Source organism: Eublepharis macularius, chromosome 16 (assembly GCF_028583425.1).
Source record: "Eublepharis macularius isolate TG4126 chromosome 16, MPM_Emac_v1.0, whole genome shotgun sequence".
Taxonomy (NCBI): Eukaryota; Metazoa; Chordata; class Lepidosauria; order Squamata; family Eublepharidae; genus Eublepharis; species Eublepharis macularius.
In genome coordinates this window covers 22692878-22705942 of record NC_072805.1, presented here as the reverse complement: position 1 = coordinate 22705942, position 13065 = coordinate 22692878, and the positions used below count along the sequence as shown (strand labels likewise).

General features: G+C 42.6%; 1 protein-coding gene across 2 annotated transcripts in view; it reads left to right on the top strand.

The window, feature by feature from the left end:
- The window catches only part of CMIP (c-Maf inducing protein), a 216633-nt gene that overhangs the window by 25863 nt on the left and 177705 nt on the right, over positions 1 to 13065 (top strand). The window contains exon 1 of one of the 2 annotated variants that reach the window (XM_055000400.1): positions 12022 to 12040. The exons of the other annotated variant lie outside the window; for it this stretch is intronic. The gene's annotated coding sequence lies outside the window, so the exon portion shown is untranslated. Of the gene's footprint in view, positions 1 to 12021; positions 12041 to 13065 lie in introns of those variants that run through there. 2 annotated transcript variants of the gene reach the window in all.

Sequence of the window (13065 nt, the reverse complement as noted above, 5' to 3'; positions counted from 1 at the left end):
TCTGCCATACAAATTGCTTTACAACTCTAAATTCTATTTATATCCACACGCAAGAGCTTTGCAAAGTAGGATTTGCCTGGGATCTCCCTGCCCCAAGTCGACAGTCTCTGCAACAACAACCAACGTCACTGAACTTTTTCTGGTGTCTTTGCTTTCTCTTTGGCTATTATTTATACCCTTCAAAAATGAGAATTTAGCCCAATAACTACGACAAACCTTACTGGTAAGGATCTGGTACTATTCACATTCTGGTGATTTTGCTTGCTTAGAAAATAGACCATTAAACATATGATTTATAACCTGTTGAAATCCCAGCCTTATACAGTCAAGTCAGTAACAAGTTTGAGTTGCCCAGTTTTTTTCTCTCCTACAACATAAAGTCTTAGAGCAGGTTTTTTTTGGGTAGTTTCAGTGGTAGAGCATTTGGTGTATGTCTGTGTAGATTCTCTGATCTTTTTCCAGCATTCCCAAAGCGATTACTTTTTGTTAAGCATGCACAGGCCTGAGTTGAGGGCTGTATTTTGAGATGTAACATTGTCATGGACAGCAAGTAATGCCCTCGATGTGTCACCGGTCTGACTCAATTGGCTCTCTATTCTCATTGTTTCTTTGAATGCTTCACATATTCGAAGCATTTGCAAGGGCGGGCAGTCACAGACGTCATAAGGTAGCTTTTCTACATTCTAACCAGATGTGTGGACTATGATTCGCTTACTCTGTGACCAAGGACTCCCACATAAGTAGCTGCATCATCAGCTTCACAGTAAACCTTAAATAAAAATAAGCAACTGTGTAAGGGTGCGTGGCAGACCTTCTCCCATTGCAGTGTGTGGGATCCTTCGATTGAGGAGTCACTCAGTGGCTCAGAGAATGGCTTTGGGGCGTGATGCTGTTACGTTGTTAGTTAAGCAAGGTCATATCCATGCTACAAACTTCTCTTGTTTTCACAATGGCCTAACTGTTGTGGCTTCCCTCCAAACAAAGCATCCATCCCAGAAATTGTCATTTGGAGTCTGGGAGGAGCGGCATAAAAATATCTGAAATGAATAAACAAACAGGCAAAAAGCTTTTTGTTTGCAAACTGTTTTTGAAGTAGAGCCCATTTCTAAACTGATTGGTTTTTAGGGGGCCTACTTGCAAAGTTACTCCATGCTACTTTCTCCCTTTTCAGCATAAAACACAGGACATTCACAACACGGGCACACAGTTATAGTCTGTTTTTCACAATTAGTACCTCTAAACTTACAGCAATACGGTTCAAGGACTCTTTGCATCTTTTGCCAAGGGAAGCCCACATTTGCGTTTGAGCATCATCTCCCAGCTCTCCTTGTTCCTCTTCCTCCTCCCTCTTAGCATTGCTACCCAACTGTGAGTGAATCGTGACCCATTTTGGGACCTTGCCCACAGTTTGGGAACCATTACTCTAGGCCCTCATCCCTTGTCCAAAAAACCCAAAGTTTCCAGGGTTTTCTAGAAAGAGACGACTGGTAGACCACTTTAACTTCTGAGTTGTAGGTATGCCTCATGTTTAAGAACCTGAATGGATGAATGCCAGGAACCCGAGGTAAACCAAAGGGGATAGATGTGAGACTTAACAATAATTGAAAGGGAGTATGTGTTTAGTTTAGTTTATTCGGTGTTTCACCCGCCCTCCCCACAAGTGGGCTCAGGACGGGGTACAACAGTCATAAAATACAATTACATAGCAGATTCTACAATAAGATTCAGCAATTAAAATTGTAAATATACACAAACCTGATACAGTTGGCTACATATTCCTGCCCCCAGCATACAAAGAGGAGGTAGATGGACACACGAGCTGTACTCGAAGACCGGAGACCGGTGGGAGGCTCAATGATGGTTCTGATGCTGGCCTCAACCGTAAGCCAGGTGGAACATCTCCGTCTTGCAGGCCCGCCGAAATCATACAACATCCTGGCGGGCTCGAGTGGCCTCAGACAGAGAGTTCCACCAGGTTGGGGCCAGGACCAAAAAGGCCCTGGCCCTGGTAGAGGCCAAACGAGCCTCCCTAGAGCTAGGGATCACCAGTAAGTTCTTACCCGCTGAGCGAAGCGCTCTCCAGGGCACATACAGGGAGAGACGGTCCCTCAGGTATGCTGGTCCCAATCCATGTGTGGGCGGGGGTGGAGAATTGCAAGGGTATGATAATTTTAGTCCAGAGAGATTAACAGAGGTGGGGAAAATGTAGGGCTGTCATCTGATTAAAAAATCCTAGTTGATTAATTCAGTGAGCTTTGGTCGCTGAATTAATTAATTAAAGCAAGTTTGCTTATTGGGAAGTGTGCTTTATTTAGAACTATTTTTTTACGATGATGATTCACCCATATGGCTCAGCAGGCATCCTTTTAGAAGAGGCATTCCTGTGCCACTCTCACAAAGCAGGAAATGCCTCTTCTAAGATGGCACTTGCTATCTGCATTTTGTATGAGTATTTTAATTAACATAATTTTTAAAAAGTCTGGTGCATAAATGAACAAGAACGTTTTTAGTCGTTTCAATATTTTATTGATTTGCTGATTAAATGTTGTAGCCCTTAACAACAAGAAGAAAGAAGAAACTGCTTCTGCAGCTTAGCCATTCTCTATGTTGTTTACTTGGTTCCAGTTGGTACCATTCCTTAATTTCCAGTACCCCTTTCTCATGCACTCATTTCCTTGTTATTTTCTGTATCTCTTTGTTTCTCTACTTCCCTCATCCCTCTTCACCTGTCTTTCTCTTTTTAATGTAAGAGTATCTACACAAACACACCCTCCCTGAGCATGCTGTAAAGAATGTTGTTCTTATTAAATACTGAGCTTGGTGCTCAGAATGATTTCAGCCCAGAGTGATTTCAGCTCAACACAACATGCTTTATTGCAAGCCAGAACTGACAGACTACTTCAGTGCAACCAGAGCTCAATATATACACACCAACCCCGCCCCTGTATTAACCACCAGCCAATAGGAACATGTACCCTAGAATGCCGTCATTTGCATAAACTATATACAATATAACATATTTACACAATAGTGATTGGTCTTTATTCAGAGATGGCCGATTGGCTGCTGCCAACTGTAACAACCAATAAGAATCGAAGCCAGAGGAGCCTAACTTTTATTGACGCTAGGGCCAATACACAACAGTTCTATAGAAGGCCAGAAAGATGATGGTTTTTACTTGATTTTCTATTATCAGGGCATACGAATCTGTATTTGTTTAAATGAATATTGCACCACGTCACATTATTAATCTATGCCTTTATCCACTATTCAGAGGAGTTAGCCGTGTTAGTCTGTAGTCGCAAAATAGTAAAGAGTCCAGTGGCACCTTTAAGACTAACCAACTTTATTGTCGCATACGCTTTCGAGAACCACAGCTCTCTTCGTCAGATGTATCTGACGAAGAGAGCAGTGGTTCTCGAAAGCTTACGCGACAATAAAGTTGGTTAGTCTTAAAGGTGCTACTGGACTCTTTACTATTTTATCCACTATTGTATACTTCAACTGGTAGTAGGAGTTCACAGCCTGCCAAGCCTTGTGCTTTGCCAATGACCCTTCCCACGTCTGTAGGTTATGAGATTTGTTTGATTTCTTTGCACATATGATATGAAGGTTCTTGTGGAGCACTAATAGTTCACACTGATAGCACAACAATAAAAGGTTAGGTTGAATCCAGTGCAAAATGTCCACTTGTGCATGAGCAGAAACACAAGAAAAAGTCCACAATAGCCACTTGCTCTAAGCCAAACTTATTATGTCCTCACTTGCATTTCCATTTGCGCAAGACATTGTGAAATTAATTTCTGGGCACTGTAATATATAGGGAGTAAAGCATTAGGTGTTGCATAAGATTTTGCGTAAGCAGAATTGCACCAACTCTGTTACTGCTTGTCCATTGCTAGATCTGAGGTTTTACGTAGTAATCAATGGAGTTGCAAACATTACAAAAGTGTGCTAGAAATAATAAATGTGACATCTTTTGTGGAGGGTGTCCGATTGTGACGGAGGACGGGAATTTTTTAAAAAGGATTCTTTTAAAGGTGTGGCTTACTTAACAGATGATGCCTTGGGCCTGTGGAGAGGCTTTGGTTCTGTGATGGAGTACATGCAGGATGCCCAGGTTCAAGCATTTGGCACTTGTTGGTTTAGAAGTTCCTCAAGTAGGAGATGCCTCTGCTTGAGATCCTGGAGAACTTCTGGAGTTGACAGAACTGTAGTAGACAGCTGAATGGTCTGTCTCAATCTAAGCGAGCTTCCTATGTTTTTACATGGCTCTGGTGTCATAAGTATAACCCACCCACCCCCTGTCCGCACACTGATTGTGGTAATAGTGCTGTGACATGTAGAATGAAACAGCTCCTGATGTAAGCACAGAACTTCATAAAAGGAGCTGAGCTGCTAATCTGAATGGAGAACGGGGGAACAGCCAATAATTTTTCAAGTAGAGGCTAAGGGATGCTCTTGGTTATGGGTCATGGCAGCTCTGTGACTGCAGTTCACCCTGGAGCCTGACAAGAACTGGTGTGTGTTTGAGAGAGAGAGAAAGAGAGACAGCATCTGTGTTTACTTTTCCTCCTACTTGTTCCCCCAGGCCACTAGTGAACGTGGTTGCAATTTCCTGCCCGCTCTTGCTAAAACAGAGCCATCCATTGGCACCTAACTGAGAGCTTGCATTTCCAGGAACCCGGTCCTCTTCCTCCTATCCCAAATGGTTTGTGGGCAGTCCTGGCATGGAAGGAGATGCCTAATTCTCAAGTCAAGGATGAGAATGTTGGGGAAGAGGGTAGGGCGTTGTGGGGGGGGGGGGTAGGGGAGGAAGGAAAATGCAGCTCGGAGTTCTTTGCTTAGAGATCTCTTTGCTTCATCTCTTAGCAGCTTGCTAGAGCAGAATGCAGGCCTTGCTCAAATGAGGAAATCCATCTTGGGCAGAAAAGGGGAGGTTTTTCATTTCTGTGGAATATGTTTTCACTTGTGCAGGCATGTCCGGTAGCATTGTTGAGAAGAAATGGAGCAATACCTGAGCCTTCAGCGTTGGAGTTTGAAACTGCTTTAATGATGAGAGTGGTTCCCTTTCTGCACCATCTTTTTCTGATTCTGGTGATTGCTCTGTATTTATTTTTCTCTTCTTCGGTGCTGGGACCCTTTCATACATGCAGCAAACTCTTGCCATTGTTAAAGCTCTAAGCCACAAAGCAAAAAAGCAGAGGGAATCTACAATAAAGAAACCATGCAAATATCTTACAAAAAGTGTATTAAGAAACAGTTCTAAAAGTGCAAAGTGCTACACAGTTTTTTAAGAACAACCTCATGTACAATATATGTATATCAAATGATCAAATATAGAAACAATCCAATATAAATAAGTCAGCAGTTAATAAACAGTTAATAAACAGTAATAACAACAGTTATTCTTTAAGTTAACAACAATTATTCTTTAAGTTTACACCAGACTTTAAACCTCTCTATGTTAATTACAAAAAGAAAAGAAAGGAAAGCGGTGTCAACATTAACTTAAAGAATAACTGTTGTTATATTAACTGTTGACTGATTTATATTGGATTGTTTCTATATTTGATAATTTGATATACATATATTGTACATGAGGTTGTTCTTAAAAAACTGTGTAGTACTTTGCACTTTTAGAACTGTTCCTTTATATACCTTTTGTAAGATATTTGCATAGTTTCTTTATTGTAGGTTCCCTCTGCTTTTTTGCTTTGTGGTTTTGATCTATTGAGGGTTGCTCCTTGTTACAGCATTGTTAAACTCTGTGTGATGACTCTTTGGAATGGATTTTGTTTTGATTTGGTCTCTGTAACATCTCTTCTCCTCCCCGCAAGCCTTCTCTGTTGTGTGTGTGTTTATATAAATTGGTCTGATAGATTTATGCTTCACTGCATCTGATGAAGTGAGCTCTGACTTTTAAAAAAAATTAACACTGGAATAAATTGTATTAGATTTTTTTAAAAGGTGCCCTGAATGCCTGTTTGATTCTTCTGCTACAGACTAACAGGTCTGCACAACTCGATTTTTTTTTTACAATGCATTGTTCTGTACTGCAGGTAAAGAACTATCTTTAAACATCTACCCCTTAAAACCTTGTGGCCCTGTCCAAAATGCCTCCTTTCCTCCATGTTAACTGAAGCTGTGTACATAGGGGTCTGGTGGTTACATATCTAGGCAGACTAGACCCTGATCTTCTTAGCATCATCTAGATTTCTGCACCGTGTCCCTTAGCATCGTGTCTCTTCAGATCAGAGTTGTATGTGTTATTAATAATAATTCCCACTAACCACCTTTCTTCATTAAAGTAACTCGGATGGTGCACTCCCCCACCCCCCCGCGAAAGCCCATTTCTGCAACCTGCATAAATTAAGCCAGTTAAAGACTTTTTTTTGCTTTTAAACATTATACAGGCTTCATTTTTTGGTTTTGTGTGTGGGAAACTTAAGACTTTTTCCTGGGATCGGATCAGCATCTCCTACTGCGTGTGCTCTCTTTTCTGCAAAACAAAATCCTCTGCATCCATCGCTTCCATGCTGTTTCCAGATAATGTAATTTATTTCCCCCTTCCACGTACTGCTGGTGTTTCTGTTTAAAACATCTTTTAAATTTCTGGAACCTGTTGCGCTTGCATATTTTGGCTTTCTTTTTCTGTGCCTTTGGGGGACCATCAAGCTCTGGTCTGGTAGTTCCAGTGTTCCGAGTGGTGCATGGAAAAAACAGTCTAAAGCAGATTATGTACAAAAGAAAAAAACTTGTGAGTGAAAAGAATCAAGTCAAAACACTGTCAGGATGAGAAAATCCTTTTGAGCTGATGAGTACAGCCTGTGTAAGATTGGAGAGCCTGAGGAGAGGAAGAAAAACAAACGCAAACCAGAGATTTAGATCTCTCTGGATTTTTCTGAGGGTTTTTAAACCTACTGTTTCCCACTCTCCCTTCCAATCCTAATGCATATTTGCCTCCTCTGAGGTGAATTGAGTTGTGTCTGTGATCATGATCTTAGCAGTTTATTTACTTCATTGCTAGCCCACTCTTCTCCTCAGTGGGCACCCAATGTGGCTTACATTTTCTTCCTCCGTTTTATCTTTACAACAACCCTGTGAAGAAGGTTAGACTGACAGTTGTTGACCTGAGAGAATGGGATAACCAACTGAAAAAAACACAGGTTTTGCATGAGAGGACAGTCTTTGTGAATGCAAAAGACAGAATCCTCTTCCGTATGGGCCAGTGAATGTTAGGGATTTGCAAGCCTGTGTATGAACTAAGTCACTATTAAATTCTGCAATCTTGAATTTGTTTACTTGTTTAGAATAACAACAACAACAACAACAACAACAACAACAACAACAACAACATTAAATTCATATACTGCCCTTCAGGACAACTTAACACCCACTCAGAGTGGTTTACGAAGTGTGTTATTATCACCCTCATAACAATTACCCTGTGAGGTGAGTGGGGCTGAGAGAGCTCTGAGAGAGCTGTGACTGACCCAAGGTCACCCAGCTGGCTTCAAGCAGAGGAGTGGGGGATCAAACCCGGTTTTCCAGATTAGAGTCCTGCTGCTCTTAGCCACTACACCAAACTAGTGTAGGTTTGTGTCCCACCTCTACGGAACCTGTTTGAGGCAGCTCACAACTAAAACAGTACCAACAAGTAAATAAAAACGAGTCAAGGAAACATGTAGTCAGAGGTAATAAAAACAAGTCAAGGAATTTGTGCAAATTTGATTGACCCGTGTGAAATGTTTAGGATTATTTTCACAGGATTTGCAGCTTTAAATAACAGCTTGTGTGAGTGACCGAATTGTTATGGGTGTAACGGAGTGTGTACAATTGTTGTAGCACCTGATGTTAAGTCAAAGACAATGCTTTTGGAGCATATCAAAATAACAAATTCAACTTCCTGAACTGATGGATAATCAGGCTATGAGCATTTAGGTGCCATTCTCTTATGAAGTACTGATGTGTAGAGAATGGAAGTGATAGGCTCTTCAGTTACTCTTTGGTTATACAGTTTATCATGATTGAAAAGGCCATTGCATATGGTAACTTCACTTGGCAATTTAACTGCTGCACAAAGTTCTTTAAAAATGTAGTGCAATGCACAAAACTTTTCTGACTGTTCACCTAAGAAGAGCACTGTTGGATCAGATGAAAGGTATAGTCCTTTTCCTAACAGTAGTCAGCCAGATGTCAGTTTTCTGGAAGGTCCTCTGTGCCTCTAAACAGCTGTGTGATTCCAAATGCAATTGACGCACACCTTGCTGTTGTTGCCCCTCCATGCTGTAAGAAGACTGCAGTCAGCTGTTACATTTTAGTCTGTGGTGTAGAGGAGCCTGAAAGATAAGATGGCAGCTTCCAATAACTACTAGTGGTGTTCAGCCCTGTGAACACACCCAGCAGTTTGGGTTGCTTATTCTTCCAAACTTTGGAACATGATACTCCTGGGGGCGGAGTTTAGGAGTCTAAGGGGTGGTACCTACAATATTAGAAGGAGGAGCCTGTTAAGTTATGAGTGGAGCTTAATGATGCTGGGTTTGGATGGGAGTGACAGATTAGAAACTAAAGAAAAATGGCATAGTGGTTATCCTTAACTATCAAAGCTGGAAATACATTTGCTTGGTTCATTGTCATCTGATTATTATTTTTAAAAAAGATAATGGTATTTGGGGGCATATGGAATCTTTGTCCAGAGTCCCTAGTGGTTTTTGGCAGCCTTGATTTAAGCTGTGTCCCTCCTTGTTCCCTGGACGTTAAGTGTGGCAAACTACATGGGCCCATTGGGGCTTCCTGAACTCAAAAAACTCTAATGCTGAGCAGAATATAGCTTGCCCTTAGGTCAGTAACACCCTCTCAACCTAACCTACCTCACAGGGTCCTTATGAGGATAAAATAGAGGAGAGGAGAATGATGTGAACTGCTTTGGGTCACCTGGGGGAGAAAGGTAGAAAGTAAGTAAATAAATAAATTTTGGTCCTTCACCTTAGGATTTTTCTCCTTTCTCTGGAGAGGCTGAGAAGGAGACAATGGTCTTGAACTGCTTCTTCAAACCCTGAGATTTGTCAGACTGTACCTGCTGGGTGCAAATAGCACTGATTCTTCATTTGTTTGTTTATACCCTGCTTTTTCCCCAAGGGGGACCCAAAGCAGCTTACAACTTTTTTCTCCCCTCTTCCATTTTATCTTCCACAACAACAGCCCTTTGAGGCTGAGAGCCAAGCTACAAGTGATGCCTGACACAGGTTGGACACTTGTCAGCTTCCCTCAAGTTTTGATGGGAAATGTAGGCATCCTGGTCTTGCAGCTTGGCTCTCCGATTGCTGTCCAATGGACTTTTCAACTGTCACTTGTCCAACATTCTGCCAAGCTGCCTACATTTCCCATCAAAACTTGAGGGAAGCTGACAAGTGTCCAACCTGTGTCAGGCGTCACTTGTAGTTTGGCTCTGAGACAGAGTGACTGGCCCAAGATCACCCAGTCAACTTCCAGGAATTTGAACATGGGCCTTCCAGATCTTAGCCTGATATTCTAGTGCCTACATCACACTGGTTCCCTTCATGTTACATAATTTAAAATACATCCTGGTCTTTGGATATAGTGTTTTAGCTTCCCTTCTCCATAACATCAGACAGGGCTTCTTTTCAGCTGGAATGCGGTGGAACGGAGTTCCGGCACCTCTTGAAAATGGTCACATGGCTAGTGGCCCCGCCCCCTGATCTCCAGACAGAGGGGAGTTGAGATTGCCCTCCACGCTGCTGTAGCGGCACGGAGGGCAATCTAAACTCCCCTCTGTCTGGAGCTCAGCGGGCGGGGCCACCAGCCATGTGACCATTTTCACTAAGGGCGATTTAAACTTTAAAAAACTCTCCCCTTGTTCCAGTTGACCCAAAGTAACGTCATTGTATGGTCCTGTGCTGGGAACCCACTGAGTTCCACCACCTCTTTTCCCAGAAAAAAAGCCCTGACATCAGATCTAACGAATCCATTTTGTTTTGCCTAGAAAACGGTGCCTTTTTGAAGGGGAAAATGTGTTTGAAAGCCTAGTGTTGAAAAGGAAGTGGACTCGGGGACGGCAGGGCAGAGTTTCAGAAGTTGTCCTGACCGTGAGCCAAGTCCCCCCTCCTCTTCTTCGGTTGCCATAGAAACGTGCCAGTCTGTGTCTTTCACCGATGAGTTCAATACAAAGGATGGCTGGGCGAGAATGGGTCTTGTTTCACAGGCAGTGTTTTTATGCTCAAACAGAACTGAGGATTCAAGGCCTCTGCGACTCGGGGATGCGTATGAACTAAGAACCACCAACAACAATTTGATCTGGTGTGGTGCCAGCTTTTCCCACGCCAACCTGGTCATCAGACAGTTTCACTTTGTTTTTGTTTTTTTAAAATAATTTTTGGTTTTACAGCTAAATGCCTTGGGATTACCTTCCATTTCCCCCAGTTAGTCCTGTTTGAAATGCGACAAGGCTCAACTGGTTATTTTGAACTCCTGGAGTGTCCAGTAGCTATTGACTGCTAAACTTCCAGTGGTTGATCACTGTTGGAAGACGCTACAAGTGAGGGGCTCCATTCTAGTATACAACTAGCATTGAACTTTGATAGCATTAAACTTTGTTTGCGAAAGCTTGTAGAGAATTGTCTACCTCCATTTGTTTAAAGCCAGAAATAATTATAGTATACGGCTGTTTGCATTACAGATTCTCCATTTCCAGTTGACAATCTCACTGTGATAGGCTTTTCTTTACTTGGTGGTGGTATTTGATATCTTCAGGTTCTGTTCTCACGATAGTTCACTTTGCTATGGGGAAGTCAGCAGCAGCTCAGCTGGAAGCTATCGCTGCACACTTCTGACCACCCGGAGCAGTTTATTTGCTTTCCTTCATTGTTCTCCACCAGACATCTTGTGTGGCAAACTGCGCATGCCTGGTAGGGCTTCCTGAACTCTCACAAGGGTCTGAGAAACCCCTGTGGCAGATGAATGGCTTTCTGCACCATATTTAAAGAGCAATAAAAAAAGGAGTGTGGATTGTCACAGACACCCCCCCCCCCACACACACACACCATATCCTCTACCCACCTTGTCTTATCTTGTTATACAGTTGCCACTGGAGGAAATAACCTTTAAACTGCAGGCTTTGGACTTTTGTAAAAAGTTATTGCTGCCTAGAGAGCATAAAAGTGCATCCAGCTAAGTGCAGCAACACATGCACAAAATTGGATCCTTATGCTCATCGTTGGTTAATTCTCTCTCGCTATTGACAGTTTGTATTGCTTATATTCTGTGCTGTTACTTTGTGAGGTTCTTGCTTTCCTTTGTTACTTTCAGTACTTGTCTTTTGTAACCCTGACCCTTCCAGGCAGGGCAGCTATAACTCTAAATCAGAATCTCCGCCTTAGCTTGGAAAAGGTGGAGAAAAAAATACCTGCCTTTTAAACTTCCCCAGTTGCTGTGTCAAGGGAGAGCAGTTGGGTTTGCAGCACAAAATGCTTGGGATTAGTATAGTATTCTAAGGACTGAACTTGGAGAAGTGTGTGTGTATGGGGAGACCTTAAGAGACCTGTCTGGGCCTGTGGCAGCTGAGGCCACCGGAAACACGGCTCGCCAGAGGTTTTTGCTGATGAAACCCACTTTAAAGACTTCCACCTCTGTCTGTTTTGAATGTAGCTAAGCCTCTGGGTTCACTCTGGCACTAAACACAGCTGTGCTGGCTTTGCTCTTGATCCTGGTTTTTTTTATTTGGTTTGCCTCAAGTGCCCCTGTTTTGAAATTTCATTAGAAACGGAACTTTTACTGAGAATGCGTCGCTGTATTTAATGAAAAATATTGAGGGTGGGGGTTACATAGCAAGGAAGAAGGGCTTTTGTCATTTTTTTTTGTTTCTACTTCTCTGTTTTTGTTCTGAAAATGCTTTAGGGAAATGTTTTGAAAATGCTTTGGCCTGTTTCAAAGGAAGGAAGAGCAATTTCCTCATAGCCTGATGGGGGATGCGGGAATATGAGTTCAGGATCTACTGAGGCTTCCTCATTTAATTGCTTTGGTAAGAAAATAACTGGGAGAGCGATACTTATTAGCTTGGGTAGTGTGATATTGTATAAATTAGTCCACGTGTGCTTGAAGATTGCTGCTCCCTTTGCACCATCCAAGTCAATTTGTGACTTCTGATTTGGTGGCCAAACTGTGGTTTTGCCGTTGTCTCCAAACTCTCAAACTGAGGCATGCACTTCCCCTCCAAGTTCTGGTGCCTGAATTTGGAAGAGAAGAGAAAAGGCCTTTTAAAGTGAACACAGCAGTAGGATTTGAGTCCAGTGGCAACCTCAGAAACCAACAAGAGTTTCAGGGCATGAGCTTTTGAGCAGATTGCCCTTCTTTCGTTCTTCCTCTGAAAATTTTTAAGGGGGGGGGAATAATGTGTAGTTTGATTCCGCATGGGAGCTTTGTTCCATGCCCCTTCCCATGGCAGTGATTCTTTGAGGGGGGGGGGACTTCTGCATGCCTTCGTTGTGCATTTGTCCCCCTTCTAGGTATTTCCTAGTTCAGCTGTGAGCTTCAGTACAAAATTCATACAGAAAACAGAGTCAGGGAAAGGGTGGACAGGAAGGTGTGAATTTCCACATCCCTCTGCTCATATCCAGTGGCAGCCCCCCTTATGCCTGCCTTTTTTCCTCCACCATTGGCAGGTTTTTTGCTGTTTTTGGAGAAAATATTGTTGGTAGTTGTATGGATCTCTAGTGCTACAGCAATATACAAACTATTGTTTTTTTTAAAGTTGGCAAAAAGTCCACTGGAGATGGGGCAAGGGGCTAAAAGACGCAAGGAGGAAGCGTGGGGAATCGCCCTCTGCATAGGATCCATTTCTACCCTGGATGCCTTTAATTGATTTGTGTCTGCAGTGCCAATGAGACCAAAATGGGGAATTGCCCATCTGCAGAAGCAAGAGAGCAACTTAAGCCTGAGGTCTTTTCTTTCTACACGAGATCTTTTGACTGAAGATGCCCGGGATTGTACCTGTAGGCCATCTGTGTGCAAAGCATTCACTGTGCTATTGGGCTAAGACCCTTCTTT